This window comes from Sipha flava, unplaced genomic scaffold (genome assembly GCF_003268045.1).
Source record: "Sipha flava isolate LNK unplaced genomic scaffold, YSA_version1 112_pilon_pilon, whole genome shotgun sequence".
Taxonomy (NCBI): domain Eukaryota; kingdom Metazoa; phylum Arthropoda; class Insecta; order Hemiptera; family Aphididae; genus Sipha; species Sipha flava.
In genome coordinates this window covers 399501-422098 of record NW_020271731.1, presented here as the reverse complement: position 1 = coordinate 422098, position 22598 = coordinate 399501, and the positions used below count along the sequence as shown (strand labels likewise).

The window sequence follows — 22598 nt, the reverse complement described above, 5'->3', positions numbered from 1 at the left end:
CCTGATAGTTTTCTGGGGCCCATTCTACAATAAATTAAAATATTATAGTAAAAATGTGCAAAATGGAATCTGAGCATACATACGTATTAATTCTAAATAAATCTATTATGTACCGACTTAATTAGATTGATAATAATGTATAAAATACGACTTTTAACTTATTAATTGAGATCTAAAGTACAGAACGCTCATTTTAAATTATTGGTCTCTACAAAAACGTTAAACGACTAAACGAGTTGAAGTATTTCAATAGATCGTGGTAATACAACTCACCAAACCACCAAACTACAGCTAATAATATTTTTCTGTACAGCTGTAACTTGTGGGTATTGGTTAATGATTAATCGTGGGCACTGGGTGGCGGATTCAAGATAAATTTTGTAATAGCTACATTGCTATATACAATATAGTAGTATAATAAGTTATTAGTTATTATTAATAACTAATAAGTACCTAATAAGACGACGAAAGCAAAGATAAAATAAGACTGGAGCACGTATATCATCGATAACGCTTTTCAAGAAAACAGCGACAACACTATCGGCGTTTTATCGCTGACGGCGCGTGTCAAATATATACCAGCCATTTATTATGTATAATGTTGTATACAACAGCATTATAAAATAATTTACTAATTTCGATAAATTTTTTTGCGCCTGGGGCAAGGGCTTCATTGCCCCCCCCCCACGGCACGGCTCTACTTATTTTCCACAACTTTGGAAATTTTCAACTATAATTATATTTCCAAAACCGAAAAAGCCTCCTGATATTCCCTCCTCCTACAGACCTATAAGTATTTTACCATTTTCGAAAGACTTGTCCTAAAAATAATTTTACCATGCATTACTTCCAATAATATCCTGCCAAACACTCAATTCGGTTTCCGCGCGTCTCGTTCCACAACTCATCACATACATAGGTTAGTAGATGCCATATCATTTTCTCTCGAAAAGAAAAAATACTGTTCCTCCGTACTCCTGGATGTATCCCAAGCATTTGATAAAGTCTGGCATGAGGGTCTACTGTAAAAACTTAAATGTTTCCTACCCCCAACATACTATCTACTAATCGAATCTTATCTTACTGACCATCATTTTCAAATCAAGTTTGGATAGTCCTTGTAAAACGTTGCTGATATTAATGGTATACTTTCTCCGATATTATATAATATATATGTTGCAGATCAACCTTCTTTTCCATACACATCAGTTGCAGAGTTTGCAGATGATAAGGCAGTTATGTCAATACACGATGACCCACAAACTGTCTCTTCAAATCTCCAATCCCACCTTGAGCTAATGTCAAACCGGGATAAAAAATGGCGAGTTAAGGTCAATCAATCGAAGTCCATACATACCACTTTTACTCTTCGCCTCTATCCTTGTCCTGAAGTTTCTCTTAGTAACATCTCAATCCCATCAACCCAATCAGTAAAGTACTTAGGTCTGACGCGGACCGTTCACCACAACGGACGCCGCCGATCGTATTTATAGTCTTCTAATCAGCCGATAGTTCGCGGATCACGATACCGACGCGTCACACCCCGCACCTTCCTTAAGGAACGGGGAGAGCGGGGCATCGGCACCGCCGAAGGCAAGTGTCATCGGAACGACGGACTGTTGTTCGTCAACTTTTGGTACGTTCGCATCGCCACTCTAACGCACATCACCCCACGTACGACATCGAAGAACTACGACTTTCGCTGTCATATTGATTGACTTATTTTATTATTATTATTATTCTCGTGCGTTCTCGACAAGACTATTGTTATTATTATTATTCGTGCGATCGTTTTCGTAAAATATATGGCTCCTTAGCCATTACCATCATACTTCTATCGTGTCAGTGATTATTATTATTATTATTGTGTGTCGTGTCACCAATTGGTTCGCGACAGGTCTAATTGTTGATCGCCGCCTCACCTGGGCACCCCTTATCAAATCAAAAAACTCGCTCCAAATGAACGTCTTCGCTCGCTTAAGACATTAAAATCTAATAAACACACTAAATTAAACACCAAACTACTCATATACAAATCTTTAATCAAGCCGATTTGGACTTATGGCCTCCAACTGTGGGGCAATGTTAAAAAATCTAATATAAACAAAATACAAACCTTTCAAAATAAAATCCTACGCACAATCACTAATGCCCCACCATATGTGTCCAATTCTACTTTATACAACGATCTAAAAATAAAGACTGTTCACGCTGAAGCAGTTATAATATATAAACGTTTTTATAACAGACTCCCCTCCCACCCCAACCCCCTCATTTCAAATCTAGCCACTCGTACAATTCCTGGTAATCCCTCACGAATACTTAAAAGAAACTGGTGCAGAGACTTACTTAATGAATAAAAGAAAAAAAATAAAAAAGTAATTAAAAAATAAAAACAAATTCAAAAAAGGTAGTGTTATCACTGGATGGCTTCTTCCCTCACGTACTTCATGTTAAAAAAAAAAATCATTTTATAAATTTAAATATAATATATGGAAACTTTTTTGACTGAGTGTTTAATATATATAGATTTATGCTATGCGATTCTTTTATCTACTTTCACAGTATGTAACATTATTTGCGTTTTTGTGTGTGTGTGAAATGATCTCTCTAGAGGATAGAAATGAGAAAAAAAAAATTTCTTGACAATGAAGTGGCGAAAATATACATAAAATAAAACTGTATGAAATAACGATGCTAAAATAATAATAAATGGGAATTTTATGAAAACCATACCGAATAATTCTGCCGTATGTAGCAAAATTGTATCGCTTTGCGGTACAAGGTGATAAATAACCATACGCTATTCAGCGTCTGTGTTTTGGTTTCCGATCCACGTGATTCACTATTAATTATCGTTTTTACGTTAAGAATATTTAGTGATCGACGTTCGAATTTTATTTTGGCACCTAAAATAAAATATTTTGCTGGACAAAAGAATTTTAAATGAACGTGGTGTTTTAAAATATTTGTAAAATACTAAATTGAACCGTTTCTTAAGAACTACCCAAAAAAAAAAAAAAAAATAAATAAAATATTTTATGTATACCGTACTCAGTGCCACAACTAGGAAGTGGGGTGTGGGGAAAAGAAGGTATGCTTGCTCTCGGCTTTGTTGGTATAACAGTATATTTAAGGAGTTTATGAAAAATAAAAAAAGTCATTAACATACTATATACTTCCACTTACATAAGAATGCTGCATTTTTACTTACCTTGGTTGTCAATTTTACTAGATTCAGCACTAACTTATAGTCGGCACCCGTTATATAGATAATATAATAATATATTGTTTAAAAAACATTAATTAGTAACATTTATAAACACACTGAATAGTGCTCAGATATTTTAGTTGGTTTTAGTTGATACTTTGAAGAAGTTAATTTTTGAATTTTTCAGTAGATTTCCGAATAATAAAAAAATGGAGAAAAATGCAAAAAAAACTAGCAAAAAAATAAAAATAAAAAAATTGATGGAAAATCCCAAAAACTATTTATAAATGTTTTAAATTAAATTTTGACGAAATTGGATATTTCATAGGTATTTCAATGAATTTTTATTAAACAATAATAGTTATCTAGTTAAAGACATTTTATAGTCTCGAATTATTTATTTCTCAAATTTTGAATGCCTTTTTTATGTGGATCTTAGAGCACTAAATATTCAATCTGTCGCATTAAAAAATATTATTCTTTTACTATACCAACTATCTTTCTACAAGCATATGTTTATTATAATTTTCTCTTCAAGAATAAAAGTATATTGGTTTCAAGTTTAAAAAATGAATATGGAAATATGTTTTACCCATATTTTTATTACCCTCAACCATTGGAGTCTCCATCCGACTAAGGAGTCATACCATCATTAAACAGTGTATCGGATAATCGTTTAAGTTGGGATAGTAGAATTGCATTTATTACCTACAAATAAATGGTCGAATTGCACTTGGATTGAAAAAAGGTAATGGTCGAACTGCACTCCAGTAAAAAGCAGGTAGTGGTCGAACTGCACTCGTTCAAAGAAAATGTTATAATGGAAAACACACCAAAAATATTACGAATCTTACTATTGAAGAACGCATACTTATTTAAAATAGCATTATATATTAGTTCGTGCCATTTAGATAACGCAGATAATATTATATAATAACAACATAAATACTCAGAAGCGTATTACCAGTGTAGAATTTTTTGAATACAGTTATTCATTACTACAAAAAATTATAATAATGACAATAATTAAATTTGACGGTTAAAAAAAAAAAATGTATACCTAATAATAATAATATGTATAATATAACAATTATAATGTAAATATATATAATTAACATATAATTTTGAGTTGTATAAAACAATAATTTTTAACCACGCTAATGATTACTAAATGGTAATGAATGTAACTAAATAAAATAAATCTTACCCCTTCAAATGCATGATAATTTTATTGAAATACTTTTTTGAGCCCAAGTGCAGTTCGACCACTACTTGATTTTTACCCGAGTGCAGTTCGACCATTACCTTTTTTGAACGCAAGTGCAATTCGACCATACCTGTTTAAGTGATAACATCCTTATGTTATGAAATGCAATCTTGTTGCGTTATTTGTAGGTAAAAAGGTTAGTGTTACAATTGTATATATATACCTACTAATTTATTCGGTTGAACTTCAGTAAATTAATTATTAAATTATTAGATTTATAGTACGAATTCAAACATTAATATTTAAGTTTACAGATTTATGAATCTATTGAAACTAATAAACAGTGAAATATTTCAACAGCTATTACCAACCAAAGGCATACACATATGGATTATTGTTTTTTCATATATCCCCTTTAAAAGTGTTACTTAGGAAAATATGAAATATTAAATAATTTAGCTTCAAAAAATAAAAGATTTTGATTTTTTTCAAAATTTTAGATGGTATTGATTTTTAATTAATTTCCAAATACTTCTTCACTTCTTATTATATATATTTCTAATTTGTCTCACCTTATATTTTTTGTTTTTATAATTCTATTAAATGTTATTCCTATTGTGCATGCCTTTAACGAAGTTTACAAAAAAAAAAAAAAAAAATTGTACATGCCTGTATAATAATAAGATTATTAATAATGGTTAACATTTCTTAGTTTGTAATTGACTTTAGAAGAAACTTTATTTTTATTATGATAAAATTATACGAAATCAATAATGAGTATACTTCTATACCTTATTAATTCATATTTATATTGTTTGTGAAGTGGAGAAAAGTTATCAATGAGTGTAAGTATTGAAAAAGTACTCATCTATTTCTTTAATATTTGGATTTACACTTGGAATTATAAAAACTATGTATAATATTTTAAAAATATATTTAACAGCAAAAACTCAAATTTTCACCTACCCTTAATATTCGTTCATTTCATTTTTGAAACGTATGAAATACTAAATATTTCGCGTTTTTATCCATCCTTATGATCTATATATATATGTAAATATTATACGTAATTTTAGTACAAATATTATAATGACTTTTGATATTATTTGAGATAATTTTATGTTTCTTTAGTTAAACTAACTTCTGCATAACCACAGAAAATATGCTATATTTGCACTATAATATATGATCCTGTAAATAGCTATTTATAATTTTTTGTTCTAGAACCGCAAAACAGTCTTATATCTTTTACCGAATTCTACCACGCCTTATATTATGAATTATGCATTTATCACGTTTTATAACAAGAAGACAAATTGATCCTGTTCTTTATTAGAACTTTAGTATGTCTTGAGAATGATAAAGTTCTATTATTTCTTTGTTATTTTGTTTTCTAAAAAATGGTCTATAAGCTATACATTTTCACCTAACTACCCGATGATCTTAATAAACATGAAACAAATAAAAAAAATATTTCATAGAAGAGATTTTGTTTGAAAATGTTGATAGCTTATATGAAATAGGTTTAAAAAAATGTACCGTCCAAATAACAACAGCTATCTGGTTTGTTAACATTTTTCAAATAAAATATTTCCAAGTAAACGATCCAAGAATGTAAACAGTACGAATAAATGCATTATCGCATTTTTAGTAACGAAAAACAATCGTTCTATTATTTTATAATTTTGTAAAAATGATCGCTTAAATCCATCTATCACTGTTAAAATGGTTGACGGTCAAGTAACTGTCTTTAATGACGTCTACAGTTATTACCATAATCAAAAATGTACCATATTAATATATTAAATAGATTGAATATTTTTTAATTTCTTTAATATCGGGTTAATTAATTAAAACTGTAAATTATCATTGTGTTCAACCCCAAAATCGAACTACACTATTTAATATAACATTAAAAATGTAAAAAAATTAAAAAACTATTAAATGGTTAGTAAATGATTAGTATCATTCGTTAACTTATATATAAGTAAATTAATGAATTGTGTAAGTATATAAATAAATAAATGCTTAGTCTAGATATTACTATACTTGTATTGGTATTTGTAAGACGTCCATTTTTTCTGTATTCCTTACCTTATTTTTTCATATTCAATTGCGATTTTATTAACTTTGTATATATTTGAAAACGTATTTTTAATTCTATACCTGTTGTACATAACAAATATAATAATATAATATTATTCTAGGCTATGCATTTATTTATTTACTCATTTATAAAATATTTGTTTTATTGATTTTTATAATATAATACTTGATTTAGCCTTTTATAAAGTATATTGTAGGCCAAAAATTTACATGTTTAAATATTTTATAACCATGCATTTTTTCATTTTTTATTGTATATTTCCTACACTAAATATGTACGTTGTTACATGTTAATAAAATATTTGTTGTACGAAACATTGTCGATATTGGTAATTTTGTGATGAAATACTCATTAATGAAAAACATAAATAATAATTAAATGTACATATACATATTCAAATTTATTGCAAATAATGAAGTTTGTAATTTGCATTATTTTCCGATAGGATTGAATGGATGGTTTATAAATCACATACATATTTTATTTGGAGCATCCGAGATGGATCCCGAGTACTAGGGGCTAATCGCAGATAGTGTACTAGTTGAGCTCAGATTTTTATAGTACTACACTAGTTAGGACCCGGTTTTTTTATAGGCACTACACTAGTTGGGTCCTGAATTATTTTAGGTATTACACTAGTTCCTGAATATTTTTTGGTAAGTACTACATTATACTAACATTTTCTTTCCTATTTTAACAGATTTAGGACTGTCTATAATGTATTTAGACTACAGGTATGATTAAAAATGTTTTTTATAGTTTTTTTCTTTTGTTTTTAGTTTTTCTTTCCATTTAAATATAAATTATTAGAATTGTGTGAGTAAAAATATTAAAAATGTTAAAATCATTATATAATATAAATAAAATTAATGGAAAAGAAACTAAAAAACAAAAAAAAAAAACTATAAAAACATTTTTAACCATACCTGTTATTTAAATAGATCATAGAAAGTTCTAAGTCTGTTAAAATGTGAAGGAAAATGTTAGTATAATATAGAAATTACCAAAGAATATTCAGGAACTAGTGTATACCTAAAATAATTCAAGATTCATCTAGTGTAGTACCTATAAAAATCCGGGACCCAACTAGTGTAGTACCTAAAATAATTCGGTACCCAACTGTTATAGTATCTTAAATAATTTGGAATCCAACTAGTGAAGTAATTTTAAATTCGGGATCTAATTCAGATGCAGCCATTTTATTTTGTCAGTGAAATTATTTATAGAATAAAATATTTTGTTTGGTATCGTTGAGTAGGTACCCTTTGATATTTAAGCAAATATTTTATGAAAAAAAAAAATTAAATATTCATCTTAAACACCATTTAATACATGGTTTTCAATACTACTATTTATCAATTTGTTAATTAAATATTATTCAATACCTAATAAATGGTGTCTACATTTTTATTTTAGAAATTAATGTATGTGAGCTAGTATTAAAAACAAATTTTACAACGATGACTATTTTGTTCATAAATAATGAATAAAAAAAATTGTTTTCCCGTTCTACTAAAATTGTTTTTCTACGTAAATCATTACAAATATATTTATAAATTATATTATTATATTAAAATAAATAAAATATTATCATATCTAATCTATAAAATGTTTGTGTTTATTTTAGAAATATCAAAACATTTCAAACGACCGGGATAAAATGACATACTATTCGTATTCGATACAATAATACCAGGTAAAAAAATAACTACATTACTAATCAAGCTGCTTCAGTATATTTTCTTATATCCTCGTTTCTCTATAAACTTGAAAATTATGTGGGGTCGCTAACCCTCGTTATCTACTTCTATTTGTCCGGTTACGCACATTTAGCTTGAACACTACCAGCTATTGTCATGTCACTTTCAATTATACCCCCAGTTTCTTTTCCCGGCCTCATCTTAACCACGTATTCTTTCTAAATTTAATTTCATGAAATCTCTCATCGTCTCTTTTTCGTCCTTCGTAATATACCCGAATTATCTTCACCTATTGTCCCTCATTTTTTCACGATTCATAATACGACTAAACCACCTCAACATTTGTTCAGTACCTTTTTTATTCTGTGTTACGTGCCGGTCTGAAAGTACAGACTAGTGCAACAGGAGAGGAATACAAACAATCGTACAGCTTTTCAATTTATTAAATTATCGGTAGTGATGAATTAAATAACTAAAGACTTTTAAATATTTACTTTATTAAATAAAGTCTAAGTTTATTAGTATAATTTCATAAAATAATACTAAGTACAAGTATTAAAATATTAAGTTAACTGGCGTGAAGGTTTTGTCTGGTTTACCGGACTAAAATATATCTCCATAATAATTTATTTTATATATTATGTGGATGCGTGTGTACATCATTCTCTTTTACCAATTAGTACTTTGGCCATTCGAGTATTTTTATGTTCTGATCTTTTTATTTATCATATCCCTAAGTGGTTAACCTCGTAACTTGTACAATTAGTTTTATTATCCTGTAACCTTTCGACTAGTATAACCGTACTACTAGTGTTTCTATATATTAATTATATAAAGAGTTGTACTGATATTCTTAATACTTTTATGTGAAATGTGGTTCCCCTATGTAACAGTACTCGTAAGGATCTTTATTTATATATGCCTGTAACACCTGTTTATTCGCTCTTCGCATCCATAATATTATTTTATTTACCATATCAATACTCTGGTTTATTTTTTTTTTTTTTTTTTTTTGTTTACTACACAGCAATTCAATCCATATAGCACTACCAGTCTAGCAACAGTTTACCTTGTATGAAATTCTGTATATTCTTTTTATAATATAAACCTGTCATTAGTTTTCACATAATCGATTAACAATTAGTTGGAAACAATTATTTTTAAAAAAACGATTCCAGTATTTATTATTATTATTAAAACATGTATTTGATTTTTCTTTGATAAACTTGTTAAGTTAGTTTTAATAATTAGTACCCATTTATTTTTTCAAATTATTTAAGCTACCTAGCATAATGATTATTAAAATTTTTTAGTACCATTTCGAATAAATAGCAACTATTTTTAATATTTTTTACATTTTATGTTCCTACTCTTTATAAGTTATCTACACAAATTTTATGTTATTTTTTTCTATTGATATATTTTTGAAGTATAATTAAAGTACAGTATTGTATGCAATTAATTTTTTTCTCTGTATTGTTAAAATATTTTTTTCAGTATTTTTCTTAGTTTTTTATTATTTATTATTTCATTTATATTTTTAATCAATGAAAAAATTCCATAATTTAATATTAACTAAATTGAGATTTGAGAAAAAAGTTTTCAGTATGATTTCCATATAATTTTCAATTATCTCATAAAGTATGGAGTATTAAAATATGTGTATTAATTAATGTAATACTCAATAATAGGTTTTTGTGTCATTTTAAATCAATAAAAAAAAAAAAAATATAATATTAATATTCTAATAGAATGAAAATCGTGTATAAAATGTACTACATTTCGTGTTGGTTTGTTAAATGCAAATACTATAAAGTTGATATTAAAATGAAAATATACATTATATCAATAAATAGGTTTAACTCTAACACTGTTATCGAATTCAACGTTTCATGTATAATTATTTATGTTTGACAATATATTTCCATTGTGATTATATTATTTTATTAAATTAAATACTTTCTTTGTTTTAATTGCATATAGCATGTTTCATTATTATGGTGTGAATTTATGTTTTTTTTTTTTTTTTTAATAACTTGATAATAATAGTAAACAGAATTGTTAACCTAGGTATACTGTATGTGATCCGAGTCTTGAATTATATTTCATGGGTTTACTTAAAAGTTATAAATATATATAAGCATATAATAGTAACCATAAAATAAATTAAAACTATTTATTTAACGTATTTTGAATATATATATATATTTATTATGTTATGGTACAATAATGATTTTGTTTTATTCGTCATATTTTCAATTTTTATTTCCTGATACATTTATTATGATATATGTTGTATGTAATATTATAATGTATATATATATTATATTTCAATAGTACACCGATTATTATTATCGAACTAATTGATCCCAATATTTCTACCTGGCACCCTTTATGAGGGCCAAATTGCTTAATACTGATTTTTATGGCATCAATAATATTAAGCCGAAACGTCTTAAAAAATTTAAAGTAACTTTCGACTCGAATTTTCATGCCAATATATGCCTCGATTCGCATCTTTTAAACGAACACAAATTGTTGGTCTATACATCTTCAACTCTAATTTTTTTACACTGAGTAATCAAATTAGATCGCTTTAATTCTTTGCTTTGTAAAATTGTCGAACACATTTTTAAAATAGACTAGACTGGTGGCTAGAGTCTAACTAAATTTTACCCAACAATATGTACGTCTTCAGACGAGGTAGAGGTATCACTGATCATCTACATTTTTTAATAGTTTTACATTTTTTTTCATCCTTCAGTACTACCAATACTCGTTACATAAAATTCGGCCTACCTCAAGGTAGTTGCCTGAGCCCAATTCTTTTTAACATTAATATGAGTGTTATAGTCAATCGTCTTAATTCTCCTGATCACAATTATCATGTGTATGCTGATGACATAGTTATTAAATCTCACAACTGTCAAATAAACTCTGCAATCACCTCTCTTAACAATGAGTTGTGTTATTTACACAATGTTGTATCTCCTTCCTTATTTTCAATAGCTAAAGAAAAATGTCTTGATTTTATCAAGTCGACGCCACCTTTAGTATAATGTCACTACAATAAATTATCATACAATCCTCTACGTCTCAAGCTATACATATTTAGGCTTAAATATGGGTCCTAAACTTCGTTGGTCCTTCCATCTCAATGACTTAACTATTTTTGTCAACCTTTGGTCTAACTTTATTAGATCCGTAGCCAATGTATGGTGGGAGCCCGACACTTCTACTTCATTATTAATTTACAAATCCATCATACGTGTCAAGTTAGATTATTTTAGTTTTTTTCAAGTTCTTATGTCTTCTTACACCTTAATAAAGTTAATAAATTACAAACCTCTTGTTTAAGATCCATTTTTGGCGCTTTAAGATCCACCTCTTCTTCTGATATTGAGGTTGAAGCCTCATGCCAACAACTTCATATTTGTTCCAACTGGCTTTTCGGTAAGTTCTTACTTAAACAATTAGCAAACAAATAATCCTACATTTTTAATTCCTTCCCTGAGATTTATCACTCTTGGCGTTATGTTCAAAATACTCTTCCAGTTCTCGTTTTAACAGCATATTCTCTTGAAGTCACGCGCAATTATATTAGTCAAACTAACAAGCCTTCACCATACAAAAGAAATTTCTAATCTTTACTTTTTTCTCCAATCACTCACCTAAATAAAAACTTTTTAATCACACTCGGACCTTTATATTATCTGCACTACCCAATTATGTAAATAATATCTTTATTAATTATATCCGTAACATTTTCCCAATCTTTGTCTTATTTTTCACGGACGACGAATATTTTATTTCAAATTGATACAGCTAATCAAAGTATCGAATGCGACCAATTGAAAACTAATCACTGCGCAGATTACTAATCAGAGAGAAATACTATAACTATATATTTACATTTAATTTAAAATAATCGAAGAACCATTAAGTAAACCAATTAAAATAGCCCTGGTCTATGTATTTCATGTAGGTATACGAAATTTTAACGCCACTAATTGAATCGTAGTTTTCCTGTATATCACATAGAATACTTGACACCGAAGTTGTACAACTCAACTTATGAAATAATATTTACCGATTGTTCGTTACGGGTACGTTGTTGGATGGTTGAAAAGGAAATTTAATTATAATTTACTAAGTGTATAGTATGAACGATATAGTAGCAATGGTAAACTACCGTAACAATCACCAATTACGGTTAATTGTATAAATCAAAACAATATTTTATAGTACTTCAACTATTATAGTTATTAAAAACTCATTATGATATGAATATAAGACAAACATGTACCTAGTATTTATTTGTATACATAGATATTTTTATTGCCTATAACAATGATTCCACCTAACCTGGTTACTTGTATTTTTATATTCATTTTATTGGTTATATCAGTGATAATATTAACCAATAACCAATTGACTATCAGAATTCAGAATAGGTTAACTTTTTACGGGCACAAGTAGCTGTCTTCTAATTAAATAAAAATTGATTCATAATATATAACCGTTTCGCGTAGTCGGTATTGAAAAACAACTTTTCACGTTCGTCGTTGATCATATTACTTGAATTAGGTACAAATAACCTATTGCATACATGACGAAGGATATATTTTTTTATCTTAAACTTTATCCGTTAATATTGTATTCAATATATACATTTCTATAGATATATTTTCAGTATAAAATACATTTTAATTAAAATTTGACTATTACTTCTAAGATAGTTTAAATATTGAAAGATCAACGTTAGATAATAGATTTGCATCCTTGTAATTATTTTCGAAGTATATATTTATGTATATATTTGCTGTATAATTTGAGTACTTTAGAAATGAGAACTATGATTTTGATACAGGTTAAATGTGATAGATATATTAAGACAACCACACGATGTTGATATAAACTAAAAGAAGATATGATCGTTTGAAAAAAACGTTACTTTAGTGCTGAGTAAAATGTAATTTCATTTATAATACATAACACATTTTATTTGTAGTTTTTAAATTTTCATATAATAATTATTTAATTGTCATAAAAGGTATGCATTTTATAAGTATTCACAGTAAATTCAATTTCTTAAAAAAAAAAAAAAAAAATTATATTGTTATAAGAATGTTCACAATTACCTATTTATAAAAGAAATAGAATACTGTTGCACATATATTTTTCAATTTAATAATATTTAAAATATTTCAACGTATGGATTGTTATTATAAATTTGATCAGAACATAGTATAAGTAGTTTTCATTTTATATTATATATATATATATATATATAAATATTAAAGTTTATTATAGAAACAGTGGTATAAGATGGTTGTTTTTATTAATATCTGGAAACCAACTATAATATTAAATATATATCAATGGTAAAAATCAATATTTTCATTAATCGTCAGTAGCCAAAAATATATTATTTCTTTTGTCAAACTTATATTTTTATATTCATATTTATTGTATATTATATTTTTTTCGCCGTAATATACACGCAAACGTTTTTTTTTCTTGAGCTTTATACATGAGACTCACGGAAGGGTAAAATAATAAAATATTTTAGGATATGCTTCGATAAGTATGCTGGAATGTGTAGGGAATTTAACAGTTTTGCATTAAATGGTTCGAAGCTGTTAGTATTCTTACCGAAAGGGAAAAAATGTGTATGTATATCGAAGTACACCCACGGGTATTGCCATAGGGCATATTCTAATCAATGATATTGCAAGTACATTTTTACAAATCAATGTTTATTTTTTACCATCCAGTATAAGTACAGACAAATTAAAAATACAGTCATGTTATATTTTAATACCTTTTTTTCTTAAAACAGCTTCTTTCTGTGGAATAATCAACGGCTTTATGGATTTGAATCGAATAAATGTATTTAAATACACATTAGATCAATCGTTTTAAAATGAATATGATTTTAATCACGACATAATATCAAACAATTTGTGGTTTATTAATTTATATATAATTGCTATTATTTTAAGATTAAATTTCATCATAAATTTGTGAATATATATAAACGAGTAGTAGACGAGATATAATTACATCAATGGTTATAGAAAATAATTAATCTAAGTGGTAGATTGTAAGTTTTTATTCATTATTTTATTAAAATCCTTCATCAATCAGACAAATAATAGTATTTTGGCCTTCTTCCCAATTTTTTTTTTTTTTGTTCTTGAAATAATTATTTACTTATCAATGTAGTTTAAACAAATGACCTATATTTAAAAAAAAAAACAATGCATTTTACAAAATGATCAAAGTATTATCAATCCATACATTTTATTTTAAACTTCAAAAGGTGTTTAGTAACTAAATTTTATATTAATTTATTTTTTAAATTCATCAGCTAGAAAAAGTTTTTCCAATAAAGTATTAAAAGTATATAATATATTAACAATAAGCTAGTTGATATTATATTTACTAGCTTATTATTATAGTAAATTTCAATCGTAATGCAATTTTACATTTTAAATTCTATCGTAACATTTTATGTTTTTTAACTATTTGATTTATAACTAAATCAATTAAAGAAAACAAACACTACATAGTAGTCAGATTTTATTTCAATATCTGTTGCTGATTTAAATAAAATTAATTTTAAATAAAAATACATTTGATTAATAACCTACCTCATATAGGTATCATTTTTATATGAAATCCATCGAATAAATAATCTTTCAAAACAAATTATGTAAAAAATAATAACTTAAAAATATTGCGAATAAAAAATTACAATTCTAAAGTCAAAATTATATCATTGAATGTATAAATATAATATTAAATTAAATACAAAATATAAGAATATTTAAATAACTTCAATCATGTATATGAATAAAATACATCGCTAAGCCAATGTACATTTGAGAAACTCCAAAGTATTAAATTGTTTCGTTTAAAAATTAATAGTTTCAATATGTTATAATATAATATATCTAATTACGATTCTTTTAATATAAAATTAATTAAATATACGAGTGTTTTAATTATTAATAAATTAAATTTTTATAAACTAAGTTGTACTGCTTTAAAATGTGTTATAAATATGTTATAAATACTTATAAATATATTTAGTGATATGTCTGCTATTAAAATAGATAATTAATATCAACATAATATAGTATAAGTATGAATTATCATTTTATACACTTTATGAATGAAGAATTAACGAAAATCTATATTTTATGACAATTTTTAAATTAAAAATAAATATTTTTTTTAATGCCATACAAAATGAACGAATATCAAGTATTACAAATGTTTTGTTTTCATATTAACAATTTATTAAAGTTAATTGATGTTATACTATTTATTGGGTTGCATTGCTAAGAATTTTGTATAATTTTACTCATTTTTATTGAAATAGAGACAAAATTAAAAAAATATTGCTATTTACTTAACAATTTCTGTATACATCTAGAGAAAATATTTATAAATTCAACTATATTTGTCGAATCTAAATAAAAAAATTTAATTTCAATAGTTAAATTTTCGTTTTTGCTTATAACAAAGAGCTTTGATGCTTTTGGTGACAGCTTTTTTTTCGATTTGTTTGGCAAAGTAATTTTAAATTAATATTGTGTTTTATGAACCATTCATTATTTACCGTACAGTAATAATAAAAATTTATAATAAGTTTTTTGTTTTATTTTCTTCCGGGGAAACATCAAAAAATATTATTTTTCAAGTACCAGATTTTATACTATACATAAAATGAAATTTTCCTATAGCATAATGTTATAATTATTAAAATTATATTTTAATATACAGTACACACAAAATGGAAAAATCTTAAACTTTTTACAGTGTTTAGTGTTTGAAAGTAAACATATTTTCTGATAGTGAGTAGAAGGACTGGTACTTATTAGCATCATAATATTCTAGTCAACCATAGAATTGCTCATAATTTATCCCTCTAAAGATTTTACTTTTATAAAATATTAAAATTAATTTTTAGCAAACTATTGTGAATTTTGTGTTTATTAATAATAATCTTTATTGGCCAAGAAGGAAATTACAATAATAAATATAGAATAATACATAATACAAGTTATATGGCCCATCTCACCACTGAAGTTATCCTTTTATCGGTGATGATGAAGTACATCAGAATTAACTGAACATTATTTATTTATATATATTTTTTGTAACCGGAAATATCAGGTATATAAATTAAATTATGCGAATAAAATAAAATACAATATAAATCCGAGATACGAGCAATAGTAATAACGTTAGGTTTTAACTATAATTAATAAACATAAAAAAATATGGTATAATGATACAGATATAAATGTCAATAAAAACGAAAATTCTATTCCAAATTTATCTGATTATATTACTTATAAGTGTAAAATTTATAAATCTATAAGTTGTTAGTGTTATTGATTAGTCAGTTTTTGATTAAATTCTTATATTTAGTATATAATATGCAGTTAATTATATGAATTGGAACTTTATTTAATAGGTTTAAATCTATATGATAAAAACATTGGCTTGACTTTAATGTTCAAATAGTGGTAATATCTAAATTATTTTTTATACGTGTATCATGATGTCTTGGTTTATGTATGATTAACTTAAATTTGTTTGTAAAATACAGAGCTTTTCTGAAAAATAACTATTTTATAGTTAAAACTTTGAATTCTTTAAATAAGTTAGCAATGAAATATAATTTTGGTTTTTTTGATAATTATTTTAATAACACTTTTTTGTGCTATAAATATTTTATTGCTTGAAAGGATACTTTAACCCACTAAGTGGTTAAACCATATTGTAGAATAGATTGTGCTCTAACATGAAAAAATATATCGTGCGTAGTACTTGGTTGTTAAACATTTTCCTGCGTTAATAAACAGGTAATGTAATTTTCTCAATTTCATTATTATATTATTTAAATGTCTTTTTTTTTTTTTTTTTTTAGCGTCAATCAGTAGGGGTGAATTGTTTGCTTGCGCGACACACTTTTTGCCCCTGCTGACCATAGCATAGTTTATTTAATTAAATACAACAAATTTTGAGCAGTGGAGGGCCAGTCTTCCTCTCGCTAGCTCTTACATAAAAACAGCTAATTACAGATTTATCAGGGCTCTAGCCCTGTAAAGATGCTATTCGAGCCACATTAAGCAGTAGCCTTAACTAATAATTCTTTCCGCAGCATAGATTGCACTTTCTTCTGATTCTTCTCCATCAGCACGGCAGTCACAAATTTTACCACGACATTGCTCTTTGACTTGGACTGCAGTAGTGCATCCAGTGAGCCGATAATTATTCAGAATTAATAAAATAATAAAAAATAAAATAAAAATTAGTACGTTAGTTTATTCGTAAATTAACATATAAATAAATAAATGCTTTGTCAGGAGTATTATTATATGTGTAATGTATGACTTGTTTCGAATTAAAAATTCATTACCAAGTATATACAAAGTCAATAAAACCACGTACCGTAGTTTAGTTTTCAAAATATTTTTTAAAATTCTTTAAAATGTTTACTTGATCGTTATGATTCTTTACTTATTCTTATATAGGAGTACGGATACACATGGTTTCATAAAATAAGTATTTTTAATCCAATTTTCGTATTATAGTTAGAAATTGTTTATTATAGTGTATCCTAAATATTACAACTTCCATTACCTTCATAATTTGAAACATTTTATGTTTCCCTGTACGTAGTTTTGCATATATTTGTAGGAATCAGTACTTCTACGTTCCAAAAGTATGAGATAAATTACTTTAACCTTATTTTAAAATATCTGTTCTTTTATACAAATCCCAATCACTTCACAAGAGGATTTAAATAATAATGATTTTTAGCATTCAAAATGTGTATAGTTCATGATGGCAGTGAATTATTCACAATATGAGAATCATATTAATCATCATAGTTTCATTTTAACAACTAAAACCATTATTAATCCGTTACCTCGAAAAGTAATAATTACTGTTATACTCCATACAGTTTAAGTTAATGAAGTGGGATTTATTAAACCCTTCGGTACAATACTCTGTTTAATACTAATATATATATATAATATTAATAGCCATTGACCTTGATTACATTTTCTTTTTCATAAAATCTTTACGTATTACAGGAACTTAATGGTTGATAATAATATTTTTTTTCAATTGAAGTACTTATTATATTATATTAAAATAAGTTTTGATTTAAAACAAAAATCTAAAGTTCTGTATATAAATATTGAAAATAATTATATCCTGATAACATCAATATATTGTATAGAAATTAAAATAATAAATATTTTATACTGTATGTAATGATTAAGATTAATTAGATTTCTATGCATAATGAAAAATAATCACATTAATAATTTAAATATTTATGGATTGGTTACAATTTAATAAGTTAATATTTTTTTTAACCATTTTAATAGAACAGGAATTTGTAGGATATTATTATTAACTCATTTTGAATTACGTTTGATAACAAATTTATATTTTGGTCACACCTTATTTTCCTCACACTCCTTTAAATTATCTCTAAATGACACACCTCTCTGTATCTTTTCTCACATTAATTGTGCATCACTAATGCGATTTGTGATATCAATCGCATTTTGTTTGATTGCCTTTAGGTCTTCAGAACGTTTTCGTTTCTTCTCACTACTTCACCCTCTCAAAATGATATCCGATACTTATCAGATATTCTCCTTTCAATCTGTTACTAAGATTCTCGTTAATATTACATTATTTCTTAATTCCAGACTGCTTATATAAATCATTCATAATAGGTACATATAATTTTTGAAATTAATCGAAAGCATACACAATTATAATAAAAAAAAAATTCTACAGTTAAAAAAAGTATAATTAATGGTAACTTTAATCTTAACTTAACTGATTCACGCTGGAAAAATCTTCGTACAAAATTTTATTAACACCGCAATGAATGTTTAATAAAATGTTTGCATCGAATACATAAATATTACATTTCTTAGTCACTGAAGTCATTTTCATTAAAGGTATCTTACGTAAGCGACTTAATCAATTATGAATTTTTTATGTTTAGAAATTATATTCTATCTTTATTAATTATTCCATTATGCATATTAACGATTTTTCTTTTTAAATTTATTTTTTAAAAATGTTGTATGAGTAAAAACATATTTTGCCACGAGATTTTTCATATGCATCAACTTCCAAATTATTGAGAATTTTGAGAAATTTATTTAAAAATTACATTAAATAGAATTAGATTTTCTATATTACACGTTTTAATCAAAACGATTTTCTAGAAAACAAGTTCATACAGAGAAAATGTTTTATATTACATTTTTTGAAAATTATTGTTTTGATTAAAACATACATACGCGGAAGAAAATAATTGTTAATAAATTAGAATCCATTAAAGATTAACATCATATAAGAAAAAACCACTAAATCTGAAAATGTTTTGACTTTTATTGAAATACTTTATCGCCATCAACTACTATTTGCATCTGTTTCTTGTATCATTACTTATATGCAGTGGCGTTTACCTGTTAAGACTATAAATTTATTTGTTATATAAGTTCTTCATACAAATATAAAAATAGAAATGTCCTTGTAATCTTTGTTCAGTGAAGCCCGAAATTGTTGAATGCAATTTATTAAACTATAACAATGAAGTAATTAAAGTAATATAAATAGTACTATTTATGTATGTAGTATTTAGAAGTACCTACTGTTAATACCAGAATTCTTTATCAGGTATAAACAAAATTAATTAAATATTTACTATCTATTATTTTTACAAAACGTGACTAAGGAACATTAGATGCATTGAATATTATTTTGATTTATAATTTTGTTAAACATATAAATATAGGACAAATAATCATTTACCACCATGGACTATTTATTCGAAAGTTTTCCTTCGGTGGAAATTTTTTTTCCGCTATTTTAAATATACGACTATTTGATTTTGATTAGTAGTTCAAAAATTTGCTTCGGCACATTTTTTACAGCAATGATCTCTGATTAATGAATAAATTTGATTCAAATCGTTTTTATTTGTATCTACTTTCACTGATTATCTTGGCAAAATAGTTGTACACGTTATCGATAAACTCTCAAGTGATTGGATTGTTTTATGTGGGGATAAAAATGTATGACTTTTAAATTGTTTCCAAAAGCTAATATAGCATTAAATCTGTATCTTGGAAACATATTAAGTCAATTAAAAAGATTTAAAAATGGGTCACTTATTTCTGATGAAGTATAATGTCATATTTTTTTACTAAAAATTATAAAATGACATGTATATTGAATACCTTAAAAAAAAAATTGTAATTGTTTTTCTTGTTTGTAATTTTCAAGGTTTGGTATTAACGAGTTAAAAAGTTAAAGTTAAGTTACTTAGTTATATAAGAAGTTATTCTTTTTAATAACTTTTAACTTAATGACATAATTTATATTTTAATCCCATTAAATAATTTTTTTTCTTTATAACACATTCTCTATAGATTATATAGATATTCTCCTGTAGATTTAAAATATAATTTTGCGTAAGAAAAACAATAATTATCTGAAACATCAAATAATGTTTATAATGGTATATTATTGTGTAGGTATTTTAAATAATATGTTCTTATGTCAATAGTTATAGACCATCTAACTGCTTCACGCAATTCTTGGATTACAATAAGTATCAAAATAATGTTTATATATATTGCACTAGTAGGTAGTAACCTAATGGTTTATACCAGTGGCGCATACAGAAAATATTTTTGAGAGGGGCTACTATGGACAGAGTTAAATTACCATTGCTATCTAAGAATTACTAACAAGACACAGTAGGTACTTATCTAAATTTCATTTACAGAATGTCCCAAAACGATTTAACGTTGAACGCAAATTCTAAATAAGCATAAGGCACCATTGAAATATGAAATACGTTTAAAATAATTTTTAAGCTTTTTAAAATATTTCGGGGGGTGGAGACTGTAGCCCACTAGGCTCTCCCCTATATATGTCATTGGTTATTACAACTTACAATAAACGAATATATGTATGCATTTGAAGAGACTCATGAATAATGTATAGAAAATACATACCTAATGAATATAGTATTAAGTTGTTAAGTTATAATTAGTAATTTATAATAATTTACAGATATTAAAGAATAAAAAAAAAAGTTGATATGGATGGGCGATGGTTGTTTGGACGAAGGTAATAATTTTGACAAAAACATAAAAAGTCCGTTTGGGTATAATATTATTTATAACCATTGGACGAGTGAAATTATTTTTACTTACTCGAAGTAAAAACCCGATGACAGTTATCGGACACTGACACGGACGATACCGTAACTAATAATTATTAATCACTATTATCGAAAAACAAGATTACAGACATTCAGAATAAATCGTACATCATAACCCTTCATAACGCTGCCTGGTTCGTCGTTTGTATAAAATTCATTAATTAATCATATATTTTAAACATTAATTTAAATATTTAATATGTATTTAAATATTAAACATATTTTAACGACAAATAGAAAAAGAGATGCATAATTTTCGAACAATACAGATATTCAGAATTAAATTAATTACAAAATGGAACATTTCGATTTTGTTGTCGAATAAAAACTATAGTTTAGGTGAGTTTTTTAATTTGTTGTAATCTAAAAAATATATTATTAATGTATAATAAATTTTAATGATAATTTTTGATTTTAACTCGTACCTAAATCAATTGAAATTAAAATTTATCTATACTCAAAAGCTTATTTTTGATGAATTTTATATAGCTAACATCTTAATGGAAGCCCAGAAAAACAATATGTATGTATAAATCAAAAAAAAATACGTGTCTATTATTCTAACTTGTAGGCACAACAAATGTGAATGCGCAGGTGAATATATCGATCAAAATGACAAATGACCATTATTATATGGTAATTATTGTCAACCCTTAATACATTATTTATCGTTTGGTATTTTTGTCAGAATTATAATACTCTATGTCATCAATGCTAAATTATTCAAGAGTTATTTTTTTTTCTTGAACAGTTAAAAGACAAGGTTTTCACGTTTATGAGAAAATAAGCAAAAATGCTCTGTTCATATATAAAATATTTTTCAAAACAGTTATAATATTTTTCCGAATAAAAGTTATTAGTTATTTTGACATTTACCCAAAAATAATGACCCACTAAAATTCTAAATCCATGTAGATATAACATGGACATTTTAATTCTATTTGACTTTCTAAACACTATGTATAATTTTCTAACATATGAACATATCTCTTCCGCTTCACGATTGGGGTTATACGATATTGTGAATTATATATTTTATATTTATGAATACTATTCTTCATAACATAGTATCATATGTACTT

At 25.9% G+C, this 22598-nt stretch overlaps 1 protein-coding gene across 5 annotated transcripts in view; it reads left to right on the top strand.

The window, feature by feature from the left end:
- Nucleotides 1–22598, top strand: part of LOC112689440 — a 132017-nt gene that overhangs the window by 33554 nt on the left and 75865 nt on the right. For 2 of the 5 annotated variants that reach the window (XM_025563169.1, XM_025563176.1), the window contains exon 2: nucleotides 8153–8221. The exons of 2 other annotated variants lie outside the window; for them this stretch is intronic. The gene's annotated coding sequence lies outside the window, so the exon portion shown is untranslated. Of the gene's footprint in view, nucleotides 1–8152; nucleotides 8222–11583; nucleotides 11679–22598 lie in introns of all 5 variants that reach the window. One more of the 5 variants, XM_025563184.1, reaches the window with a different exon arrangement.